The 13,202-nt window shown below is 50.2% G+C and overlaps 1 protein-coding gene across 2 annotated transcripts in view; it reads left to right on the plus strand.

The window, feature by feature from the left end:
* The window catches only part of CPNE5 (copine 5), a 92,756-nt gene that overhangs the window by 18,004 nt on the left and 61,550 nt on the right, over window positions 1-13,202 (plus strand). The window lies entirely within an intron of this gene.

Genomic DNA, 13,202 nt, shown 5'->3' on the forward strand with positions numbered 1-13,202 from the left:
GACTTCAGAAACGAACCTCCCCTCCCTCGTTGGTGGACTGACTGGAGCATCACCTGCCCTGCTCCCTGATCTGCCCTCCCTCAAGCTTGGCAGAAGCAAGTGGCCAAAGGGAATGAATTTTATCCATAAAATGTATGGGAAATATTTCCGCAGGGGCTGGGCTAAAGTTGACTTTTTCTTCCTCTCCAATACTCTAAGCCAATTAAAGCGTAAACCAGATTGCTGGGGAAATGTTTAGCTTAAAGGAACTAACTACTTTTGAGACCTTTTGGCCGAGCTTCATAGAGAACAGTAATGTCCTAATGTCTCGGTGATTCATTCAGGAAAGTCTGGAAGGGCCTCTTCAGAAGGGTTCTGCTCCATGAACCCTTAATTACATCCTGTAATGAGACTTGTCTCATTTGGGTCAGGGCCCATGTTGCATCTTTTTTTTTTTTTTTTTTTTGGCTGCGCCTTGCGGCATGCGAGATCTCAGTTCCCCAACCAGAGATTGAACCCATGCCCACTGCAGTGGAAGTGCAGAGTCTTAACCACTGGACTGCCAGGGGAATCCCCATGTTGCATCTTGTTATCACACACACTGCAGGGTGGAGCAGAGGAACGGTGACAGGCCTTGGAATCAGATACACCTGCGCTTTCACTTCTGGCTCCAACCCTTTCTGGAACAAGTTACTTTTTTTTAAATTAATTTATTTTTTTCCCATTAATTAATTAATTTTTGACTGTGTTGGGTCTTCACTGCTGCGCACAGGCTTTCTCTAGTTGCGGTGAGCGGGGGCTGCTCTTTGTTGCGGTGTGTGGGCTTCTCATTGCCGTGGCTTCTCTTGCTGTGGAGCATGGGCTCTAGACACGTGGGCTTCAGTAGTTGTGGCATGCGGGCTCAGTAGTTGTGGTGCGTGGGCTTAGTTGCTCCATATCATGTGGGATCTTCCTGGACCAGGGCTCGAACACGTGTCCCCTGCATTGGCAGGCAGATTCTTAACCACTGAGCCACCAGGGGAGTCCCTTTTTTTTTTAATCACAGTGTTTATTTATTTATTTTTCTTTATTTCTTTATTTTTTGGCTGCATAGCGTCTTAGTTGTGGCACGTGGGATCTTCATTGAGACATGCAGGATCTTTTGTTGCAGTGTGTGGGTTCCTCGCTGTGGCGTGTGGGCTCCAGAGCAAGTGGGCTCTGTAGTTTGCGGCACGTGGGCTCTCTCGTTGAGGTGCGCGAGCTCAGTAGTTGTGGTGCGTGGGCTTAGTTGCCCCAGGGCATGTGGGATCTTCCTTCCCAGACCAGGGCTCGAACCTACGTCCTCTGCATTGGAAGGTGGATTCTTTACCACTGGACCACTGGGGAAGTCCCCTGGAACAAGTTGCTTTTAACCTCTGTTTCCACATATGTAATACGGGGGTAACACCTACGTTGTAGGCCTGTGGTGAGGGCAAAGCAAGATGATGGATATAACATACATGCTGTGTAGTCATTGTCTGGTAAATATCATTGTACAACATCATCCAGAGTGTTCGGGCCTTACTGGTCCCTCCCCCATTTCAGTCAATATTTACAACAGTAAGCATTCTTGAGATGGGGCGGGGGGAAGAGGGAGATAGGCCAAAAGAAAAGTGTTTCACCAAAAGCGCAAGATGGAACTAGGGAGTTTGCAGCCTAGAAGGGGAGATTCCCATGCGTGAATGATGCTAACAGAGGTTGTGATGAGAGGTATTGATGAGAATAGAATGGGAGTTCAGAGGAGAGAAAATTACAGCCAGAATGTCATTTGGATTTTTCAGTGGAATTTGAACCTTAACACCAGCCATCTGGCTAAGGGATGCATGATGTGGAGCAGAGGAGAATGTGGGTTGGAAGGAACTTCAGGGCTCAGCTGGTTCACCCTCCTCATCCTATAGAGGAGCAGGATTGGCCTCATGTGTTGGAATCAGGGTGCTGGACCCCAGTGCAGTGGCAGTGTCCACTTGGAGGAGCTGAGTCGATCTGGGTTTCAGTGAAGCCGGGGGCCATACACAAGGACCCAGCATCAAAGATGGTGGTGAGGGCTTCCCTGGTGGCGCAGTGGTTAAGAATCCACCTGCCAATTCAGGGGACGTGGGTTTGAGCCCTGGTCCGGGAAGATTCCCACATGCCGCGGAGCAACTAAGCCCGTGTGCCACAACTACTGAGCTTGCGCTCTAGAGCCCGCAAGCCACAACTACTGAGCCCACGTGCCACAACTACTGAAGCCCGTGTGCCTAGAACCTGTGCTCCGCAACAAGAGAAGCCACTGCAATGCGAAGCCTGCGCACCGCAGTGAAGAGGTAGCCCCTGCTCGCTGCAACTAGAGAAAGCCCGCACACAGCAACGAAGACCCAATGCAGCCTAAATAAATAAATAGATAGATAAATAAATAGATAAGTAAATTTGTAAAAAAAAAAGATGGTGGTGAAAGCAAAGGCATGGAAGTGGCTGGAGTAAGCAGGCCAGTCCAGGTCCTGCAGAGTTGGGAGATATAATACAGGGCTAATTATAAAGGAGTGGGGGTTCAGGGAAACCAACGTGGGCTGGTGAATCACAGGGGCTGGGGACAGTGGGACTACTCCAGGCCTGAGGAGGTAAGGGGTGGGGGTGGTTCCTGGAACCCCAAGGGAGCTTGTCTACAGGAGCAGGGGCCCTCAGTGGACGGACATGGTCAGCCTGGGCAACCTCACTCTCTCCCCACCCTCTGCTCTCCTGCCTTCACCTCCCATTGGTGGAATCCCACTGGAAGACTTAGAGCAGGGAGCGGCTGTTGATCCAGTCCACACAGGTTGGCCTCCCGGGCACAGAGCAGGGCGGGGAAGGGCTGGAAGTAGATCCAGAGGGCCAACGGAGACCATCCAAAACAGAGGGTGAGCAGATGAGTGAGGTGGTGTTCAGGGTGTGAGGCTGGTAAGATACAGGGAGAGGCAGCTGAAGGGAGCTCCTGACTCTCAGGCTGAGGACTGCTGGGGTCATAGGGTCAGAATGTCAGAGAGGAGACTGACCCCATTTACAAGAGACCATCAGCACCATGCCCAGCCTTCAGGGGTGACAGTGACAGAGCTCTGTTGCATGGGCTACCCCTGGGACACAGGCTTCAAGCTATTTCTGTAGAAGGAAAGATACCCTCAAACATATCAAGGCCCTACTTTGCCTGATTCTTTGTGTGACCTGCAGAGGAAAGTATCAGGAAGGTAGAGTTTAAAGAATAATCCAGATCCATCTCTATGGAACTGTCTCTGGGATGGAAGCCTGTTTTTCCTAGTAAACACGAACCCATTCCCATGGCTCCACCTGCTAGTTCATTGCAAAAAGTCTCTCTGTTAGTGGAATCTTGGCCAAGAGATACTCATTCCATGGCCGGAGGGAGTCAAGTGCAAGCACAGCAGTTTCCCTAGGCAGGGTCTCCCATGTTTGCATAAGACCACAGAAGGATGAAAGCTGCTCTCGCAGCCCCTGGCTGCCTGGTTTCAGCTGATTTTAACCGTTTGGGTCATTGTAATGCCTTCTGAGAAAGCTCCGTCTTCCCATCACCTAAATCTGTCACTGCACTTTGTGAAAATTGACTCAAGATGTAATTTTAGCCCAGGAAATCGACCACTATTTGCATCAAGGCTTACTAAGCCCTTCTGCGTGTCAGGAGAGGCAGGATGGCCAGGTAGGAGGAGTCCCAGAAACTCTCTCACTAGGAAGAGGGAGCTGTGCTTGGTTCCCCATTTGAAAAGTGTAGGGGTGCAGCAAATAATAATAATAATGAATTTCACATTGGGAATTCCCTGGCAGTCCAGTGGTTAGGACTCCATGATTTCACTGACGAGGGTGAGGGTTCAATCCCCGGTTGGGGAAATAAGATCCCACAAGCCCCACAGCCAAAAAAAAAGAAAAAAGAAAAAAAGAAGAAAAGTGTAGGGGTGATCCCTGCCCCTCCCTTGCCAGGTGGCTGTCCAGGCTGAGGGCCCTTCAGAAAGGAGGACATGTGTATCATGGAATCTTAGGGTGTCCCGCTGATCAACCCACACCACCTGCAGAGCATGTGGCCCCAGCCGCCATGACCACATGTCCCTGCCTGAGCGCTCAGTCTGTTTTTGAGCAACCTCAGCCTGCTGAACATCTTAACACCAGCTGGGAATGACAGTTCATCTCTGGATATTTGGGATGATCTTCCTCGGAGCATCTTGACATGAGCCTCCACATAACTTTGACTCAACTTACTGTGTGCTGGGAGATGAATGCTGGGGACACAAAGGGTGACCAGACACTACCTACAGCCAGAGCTCACTTTCAATTCAGGGAGGTAACAAAAACAACAATAACTGCAATAGTAATGCTAATAGCAAACATATCCAACAGTGATGTACCAGGCACTGTTCTAAAAAGCACTTACTGTAGTAACTCATTTGATCCTCACAACAAACCTGTGAAGGAGGTAGCAGCAGCATTATTACTGTTATTATTATTATTGGCCTCATTTAACAAAACAGGAAACTGAAGCCCAGAGTGGTTAATGTGAAAGTAGTTTCTAGAACATGACGTCAGAACTATAATAGAGTTATACATAAAGGGCATAATTCCACTCGTTCCTAATTCCACACTCCTTAGATGTGCAAGTAAGTTGATTTTCTCATTCACATATTCTTTATTTTTAAAAAAAAATTTATTTCTTTAACTTATTTATTTTTGGCTGTGTTGGGTCTTCGTTGCTGTGCGAGGGCTTTCTCTAATTGCAGCAAGCGGGGGCTACTCTTCGTTGCAGTGCACGGGCTTCTCATTGCAGCAGCTTCTCTTGTTGTGGAGCACAGGCTCTAGGTGCGTGGGCTTCAGTAGTTGTGACATGCAGGCTCAGTAGTTGTGGCTTGCGGGCTCTAGAGCGCAGGCTCAGTAGTTGTGGCTCATGGGCTTAGTTGCTCTGCGGCATGTGGGATCTTCCCAGACCAGGGCTCAAACCTGTGTCCCCTGCATTGGCAGGCAGATTCTTAATCACTGTGCCACCAGGGAAGTCCCCCACATATTCTTTCAATGTTTGAGGACAGCTCACATGGCCCTGTTAGTACGCTTTGGGGCAGACCTAGAATGTGACCATTTCTATCAAGAGTTCCTCTTTATATAACTGTCTCTTGTCCCTTTGCTAATCTGGGCACACTCCCTGGAACACACGTCCATTTGTCAATGTTCTTCCCAAAGTGTGTGTCCTGCACCATTCCCTTCTCCAGCTCAGAGCATCGTGGGCTGGCTCCCTCCTCACAGGGGCTTAGACTAGACAATCATGCATTCTGTGTGTTTGTTTCCAAGGGTTATATATCTATCGACATTACCTAGAATTCCACTGGCCTTTTTGGCAGGTGTCTTCGACTTACTTCATATTGAGTTTGGGGGCTCCTGTATCCTCCTCAAACAAGCTGCTATCCAAACAGAATTCCTCCAGCTCAGATTTGGCAATTGAGTTTTTGAAACTAAATGTGAAATTTTACATTTATCTCTGTTACATGTCATTTGGCAGATTCAGTCTGTTGTTATGGTCTGTGAAGATCACGTTGAATTATGGTTGTGCCTCCTGGTCCTGGGTCAGGGGCAGTCACTGTCCACGCGAGTGATAGGGATGGAGAGCTGTGGTCCTCCACTAGAGACCTTTTCCCAGATTGATCTCAGTTACCTAGTTGACCTTTGGGGAGTGCTGTTCAGCCACCTAGGATCTACATAACTTTGTTATAACCCATCTCGTATTTCTGCGTCTGGTCCCTAAGGACGTCATGAATAACAGTCAAATACCTTGTCAGATGACGCCCTGAACTTGATGCCCATCCCAGCTCTGAGATTTACCACGTGACCTGGGTGAGGTATTTATCTTCTCCAGGTCTCATCTTACTCATCTGTAAAATGGGGTTAGGAGAGCTTCTTGGAAGGACTAACTAAGATAATGCTTGTGAAATGCCTGGAAATATCAACTGCAGTGTGCCATTGCCCAGCTCGGGCCCCTGGGCGCCCTTCACAGGGGGAATGGCCACACTTGGAGACCCTGGGAACTAAACCAACCCTGCCCGCACCAGGAACCCAGGAGCAACAGCCAACATTCTCAAATACTCAAGCTTCCTGGGAAACCCGAGTTCCCTCCTCAGCCTGGGGCTGTAGGACCTGATTCGCTCCAAGGAGTGAGGGCTTCCAGGGGGAGAGGGGCTTGAAGGGAAGCATCCCAACCCTGTGTGTGAGGAGTCCCTCATCAGGAGGGGCTCTTTCAGGAAAGGCCGGACACAGGGATGTCGTCCCTGTGTCGTGCCCAGAGCATTGTAGCATGGCATACCGGCCACCAGGATGGTGGCTGCGGATGGTGCAGGAGACCCACTCCCAGACTCTGTGGCGCCTTTGTCCCCTGCTGGTGTTTATCCTGGGTATCTCCTCTCAGTCTGCCCACAAAACTCTGCCTCTCTGGTGGTGGCCTGTCTGCCTCCTGCCCCCTATCAGACCCCGACTATCCTCCCTGGCTCTGGCCCCAAAGGTCACCCCCAGGCTCATCCCCAAGGTCTCCTTTTTAGCTCCTCCTGAACAGAAGAGGGCTTTTTCCTGTGGCTCTCCAAATGACAGCTCAGGAATTCACCCATTTCTCAAGGCTCTAAGACAAAACATCAACTTCTTAGCCTGGTGTTAGAGCCTCTCCCATTTGGACTACCCTAAACATGGCCATAAGACAGGAACTACCATGGATTCAGCCCTTGCTGTGTGCTCTGCTGGCGCATCCCTAATGCTGCAGCCAACTGTGAGGAGAAGTGATTGGCCCAGATCACAGGTAGGAACTGAGACGGGAAACGCTGAAGCGGCTTATGCAAGGCCATGCAGTTCATCAGTGTGGGGCTGGGACTCAATCTGTTATGAAGCCACCTAACCCTGGTTGGCCAGCTGCCAGGTCTTTGGGACAGAGACCTGCAGCCTCCCACAGTCAGGAGTGGGTGCAGGCACATCTCTGCTTCCGCTCAACCTCGACGCCAGGACCTACACAACTGTGAAAGCAGGTCTGAGGCTGATTTCTGCCGCACGCACCTGTGAATTAGATTGAACCGTATGAATCTGCAATTTGAAAATTTTGGCAATTTCATATGGTCTAACAGTTAAGGTTAGACTCTAACCTAATATTAGTAAGTGGCCCCTAGTCACACACCTGTCCTTACAAGCTCAGAGAGGTCCCTGGGCCTGCCTCTTGCCTGAAAGGCTTCTGAAAGTCAGCCAAGGGATGATGTTCCAGCGTTGGTAAGGATCAGGCCACAGCAGCCTCCATCTGTGGGAGAACCCAGGGGTATCAGGAGCCCAGGCCCACTCCCAAGGCGTGAGGTCACTGGTTTCTGCAGATTCTCACTCCCTGCTTTTGCAAGTGCTTAAGTGCTTGTACAGCACTCCTAACCATCCAGGTGTCTCTCTACCCCTTCCTGTTGGTTGTGAAAAATCATTGCTAACATCCCTCTGTTAATAGGGCTCTCCAGTACCCAGGAGATAACGTATTAGAGGTGAGGCCTCCTAATTAGGGTCTTTCAAATGTAACTCCCACTCATAAGATGGATGAAACTCATTAAAAAATAATTTAAAATAATGTGTTACAGACAGTAGAACAAAACCCAAGCTGTTTGACTCCAGGCTTTTCCCTCCCTACCTCAGGGCCTGTTACCCACTATCTTAGGGAAGAAGCTCTTCTTAGCTCTGTCCCTCTCCCTGCATCCAAACACTCATAGCCCCCAGTCTGGCGTACTGCCCACCCTCACTCTATTCCTCCAGAGGACATTCTCCACCATGCCCTTTCCTTTAGCCAGCTCTGATCCACCTTAAGCTGTCTCTGAGATCCCCAGACACCCCTGTCCCAGCAGCCATGATTGCTCCCTGATAACTCTGATTATTTAAGCTACTCAAAGAATCAACCAAGATGTATGGAAAATCTGTGTGACAACGGGCATCCTTTATTGAGTGCCTGCCATGTGTCCAGCATCTCATACTCATCATCCCTAATCCTTATAACAACTTTGCAGGCAGGTACAGATTATGCCCAGACCACGGAGGAGGGGTGGGATCCTGGGCACTTTTAAGAGTCAGACAAACCTGGGTTTGTTTCAGGACCCTGGTACTTAGAGCTGTGTGGCCTAGACACTTATCCCCTCTGAGCCTCAGATTCCTCACATGTAATATGAACAACTAACAATACTTACCTTCTGGATTGTCTAAGGATTTGAGATAACATAGGATAAGTTGCAGGAGCCAGGTAGGCACTTGGTAAAAGATAGCTCTTGTTAATAGATCACTGATGGTGCCGGGCAATGTACCAGGCAGTTTATATACTTTATCTCAGGTAGCCCATTCTATAAATAGCAGTGTGGAGGCCAAGAGAAGGGAAGTAATTTAGGTAAGACACTGTGGTATCCTCCAGGGTGCAAAGCTGTAGCAGGGAGGTCCCTGCCCTCAGAGACCTTACAGGGAGCTGGGGAGAACAGACACATATATAGAAAGATTTATTTATTTACCTTTTAAATTTTATTTTATTTATTTTTATTTTTTGGCTGTGTTGGGTCTTTGTTGCTGCATGCAGGCTTTCTCTAGTTGCGGCGAGTGGTGGCTTCTCTTGTCGCGGACCATGGGCTCTAGGCTCGCAGGCTTCAGTAGCTACAGCACGTGGGCTCGGTAGTTGTGGCTCATAGGCTCTAGAACACAGGCTCAGTAGTTGTGGCGCATGGGATTAGTTGCTCCGCGGCATGGGGGATCTTCCTGGACCAGGGCTCAAACCCGTGTCCCCTGCATTGGCAGGCAGATTTTTAACCACTGCGCCACAAGGGAAGCCCTATAGAAGGATTTAAAAGCCTCATTTATTCATCTTGTTGAGGGTGTTGGAACAGATCCTCTCTGAGGCCCCAAGTTTCAGACCACAACTAGTCCAAGAGCCTCCCAAGTAGTTTAGACATGAATTCTCAGCACTTCACAGCAGGGAGAGATCAAGAGGGCTAGGGAGGCTTCCAGGGGGAGACAACACCATACTTTGGACTTGAAGGATGGTGGGAGGAGGAAAGGGCATTCCAGGAATGGGACCCGACATGAGCAAAACCTGGGGGTGGGAATGGCCTGCGTGTCCATGAGCTAGCTGGCTGTGACTTAGCCCAACTGCAGCCCAGTGTGTGCTGGAGGGAGGTTAGAGATCAGCTCCAGAGGGGAGGGCGGCGCCCCCCTGGAGCCCTGTTGGGAGTATGTGGTCTTAGATTTTATCACGGTTTCCAGAATCAGTAGTCAGGGAACTGGCATTTATTGAGCACTTACTATATGCCATACACTGATCCAGGCATACAGTGGAGAACAAGACAGGCAGAGTCCATGCTCTGGAGAGGCTTAGTGTAGTCAGCAAAGAAATTGGATAATTTCAGGTACTGGTTGATCAGTGCTGTGAAAAAGATAAGACAGTGTGATGAGACAGTGACCTGGGAAAAGGGAGCTGCTTTAGTTAAAGGGGCGTCAGGGGAGGCCCTGCTGAGGGGCTGGTGACGCGAGTTGAGCCCCAAGTGGTGCCATGCATTAGTCTGGTGGTGGGGAGGTTCCAGGCAGAGGGAACAGCGAGTGCAGAGGCCCCAAGGTGGGAACAAACTCTTTTCGTCAAAGGACCAAAAGAAAGACTGGTACAGTTTGAGTGGTGTGAATAATAAAGACAGTGGGCCATATGGTCACAGAGGTTGCACAGGCAGATCCTGCAGGGCTTTGTAGGCCATGTAGGAGTTCAGACACTGCTCTAAGTGTGATGAGAAGCTATTTGAGGGTTTTGAGCAGGGGAGTGATGTAGCCTGGTTTATGTTTCAGAAAGATAACTCTGTCCCCTGTGTGCAGAGCAGATTGTAGGGGAAAGGGCAGCCGCAGGAAGACAATTTGCAGTGTTTGTGGAGCTCCTGGGATAAGATGGGGTGGGCAAGGGCAGTGGGGATCCGCTTGATCCAATGGCCAAGAGTTTAAGTGTGAAATGAAATGACCTTCCGCCCACTAGGCTGTGAGCCCAGTTGGGATCCCTGATGACCAGAACAGGACCTGGCCCCCGTCATAAAATGTAGACCTTTATCAAAAGATTTAAAGTAATGAATGGACTGTTATTGTTGCTAAAGCCCAAAACAGGAGGCAAGCCTCGCTAGGAGGTGGATTCCCAGGCCAGCATGGGGTTGGCTTTCCGACTCTCCCCTTTTTGCAGAGAGGAGTCTGCCTCTGCAAAGAAAGGTCCCTCTTGAGCCTTGGGTCCCTTGGGCAGCCTTTAGTGGTTTTTGCTCTTGTCACACAGCTGCATTTCCAGGGCCTTGACTCCCTGTCATCAGGAGCAGGCAGTCTAGGACCAAGGCCTTACTTCAGGGACCAGGTGAGTCCACAGGTACCTTTTCCCAGTTTTAAGGTTAGGGCTTTAGAACCTGCTTACAATGTCCCTTCAAATCCTGTCTTTTCCACATCCCATAACCTCTCTCAGTCCTAGTTTTTTTCATCAGCAAAATGGGACCCTGGGACCCTGATGCCTGCTCATTGGGCTGTGATGGGACGTAATGACAGAATCACCTCAGTGCCTTGTTGTGCTCAATACTTTAAATAGTATTATTATGCAATACAGTCAGACAAAGCTATGAGGCAGCTCTGTCCCCTGTCCTGCTGATCCTCAACAGGAGGATGACTGACATTCCTACTCCCCATGCAGTCTCCACATCGGCAGCACCGTGTGATCTGCCTTGGCCCTCACCACATCCCAGATGAGGAAGCAGTTGGATGGAGGGGTCCTTGCTTCGCCCAGCGACTGCTAGCAAGTGGCAGAGCCGGGGTGTGATGTGGTCTTGAGTCTGAGTCCGGGCTCCTTTCATCTGCCCAGGCCACTGACTTTCAAAATGGGCTTTTCTGGCTCCAGGGTTTGATGTGGTGCCTCAGGGTCCAACTGTGAATTTGTGTGTGGCTCCTGCCACCCCTTCCCCCATTCAGCCAGAGGTGTTTGTTAGTTCTGTGTGATAACATTAGACAGGAGCCTAAGATTCCCTTTAAAGAAAGGAGTCTGCCTTTCTAGTAAACCCCGAGGATCTAGGCCAGGTCCCTTGGTAGCTGATAAATCTATTTATTCTTTGGCGTTAGTGTCCAGGCACACTTCATAGCTGCAGCTGAACTGTTGAGAGCGCAGGCTCTGAAGTCAAGGTAACTGGGTCCAAATCCAGGCCACCACCTTCCCAGCTGGGGCGCTTAGGCAAATGCTTAGGCTCAAAAGCCTGCTGTGAGGATTAAAGGAGTTAACTCGTGTAAAGGGGCTGGCACGTAGAGAATGCTCAATAATGGCTTTTCCTGTAAGAAGCCCTTAAGTGAGAAACCACCGATGCTATCATTTCACTGATGGTGTATAAGGAAGGAACCACTGATGCTATCATGTCAGATGTCATGATGCCATTTGATAGGAACCATAGACATTTTGGGGTGTGCTGGGGGACAGGTGCTATTGTGGCAGGCTTTCTCAGGCTCCCCCATTCCCCCAAAAGCGGCTGCTCAGGCAGGACCAGAAGCACAAGCCAGTGGAGCATGTTTTGCCAGCAGGTTGGCAGCCAGGCTTATTGGTAAAAGGGCCACTCCCCCAGGAGCTGGGACAATTTAACAGATTATCGGAAACAATGGCTAATTAGGAACTAAGCTTTTTGGCAGGAAGTCTTTTATTATGAAGCTTGATAAAATTTCACAGGCCACTGCTGGTGTCTGGGACCAGAACAGGAACCTTCTCTGTCCAGGCCTGAGCACTGGGAAGGCCATTGGAGCCTCAGGCCCCCCATCCCCACCTCTGCCCTTCCTCACCTAGAGGCCTTGACAAAACAGGAAATGGTCTGGGAAGCCACCAGGCCACAGAAGTCATGGTTCACTCTGTGTGCCTTTAGGTAAGCCCCATGCTTTCTCTGGGCCTCGTTTTCCTTACTCTCTAAGGAAGAGATGGCCACAGGATCCTGGACCCCTCCCGTGAGAGAACCTGAGAGAAATTTCCAGACCCAAGACGGTGGTGGACCTGGCATGGGACTTCTGTGCCCCTCCGCACAACCCATGCCCTCCTGCCTGATGCCCAGACCTCTGGCCATTCTCCCCAGCCCTGGATACCCACCCAGTCCCCTATTCCCAGAGCCAAGAAGATTCCCTCGTCCTATTTGTATTTGAGTCAGATAGATTTCTGGCCTCTAATTTTAATCCCAGTGAACATGATTCATGAGGGTCCAGGGGCTGGGCTCTGCAGCAAGATGTTAGAATCTGCCGTTAAGGAACCATCAGTAATATATGAAAATTATAGGGGAGCTCCGGCTGGGGAAGGGTGGGCAGCTTGGAGGTAGAGAGCAGCCTGTCAGCTCTGGCCTCCTTCTGTCCTGGCCAGCACAGTCACTGGGGGCTTCGCAGCTGGGGGGGAAGGTCTCTGAGGCTTCATCCAGCTGTAATTTGTAAAAAGGCAAGAGCTGCTTAAATCAGGGGCCGTTAAGATTGTTCAGGCTTGCAGAGCCACCCACTCACTACTGAGGCAGAGGATCGCAGTGAACACCGTGATCCTGTCACTCCTGGGAGCCCTGGCCCTCCCCCCGGGCCTCCTGGAGCTCTGTTTCTTCATGTGTAAAATGGGGATGATAATAAAATCATCTCCATGGGGGTCAGTGGGGGGTTAAATGAGATCATGAATGTGTGGAAGTGTTGTGAAGATGAGAAGTCACGATACAAAGCGGAAGGAGGAGGAGGATTTGATGGAAGGGAGAAACCTGGGAGAGGGGGGCATAGACAGGCTTCTGGGACAAGAGGGCACTGCTCAGAGCCAGAGCCCCGCCTGGCCTGGGCTCTTGTCACTGCCCGTTTCCTAATCAGCTATGTGACCTCTGTCAGAGCACCCCATCCCCGCTTCCCTGCCGCTCTTTTCTCATTGGTTGAGAGGATTTGGTTCCTTCTGGCCCTAAAATCTTCAGTTCTGAGTCAACTTGTTAGTCAATGAATGTTCACAGAAATCATAGGAAGGACCCGGACTGTGGTGTGTGTGTGTGTGTGTGTGTGTGTGTGTGTGTAGGGGTTAGAGGTGGTGTGGAGGCTGAGCAGAGGAATAGATCGGGGCGCTCACCTGTGCCACCTGACCTGTAGAACCACCCAATTCCACAGGAAGAATTAACCAGGTGGAAGGGACAGTCAGCACTGAAGAAGTTCAGAGGTTGGGCTGGGGTAAAGACTGATAGGACATA

The sequence above is a fragment of the Delphinapterus leucas genome, chromosome 10 (assembly GCF_059928025.1).
Source record: "Delphinapterus leucas isolate spDelLeu-1000000601 "Yukka" chromosome 10, BTC_Dleu_Yukka2, whole genome shotgun sequence".
NCBI classification, from domain to species: Eukaryota; Metazoa; Chordata; class Mammalia; order Artiodactyla; family Monodontidae; genus Delphinapterus; species Delphinapterus leucas.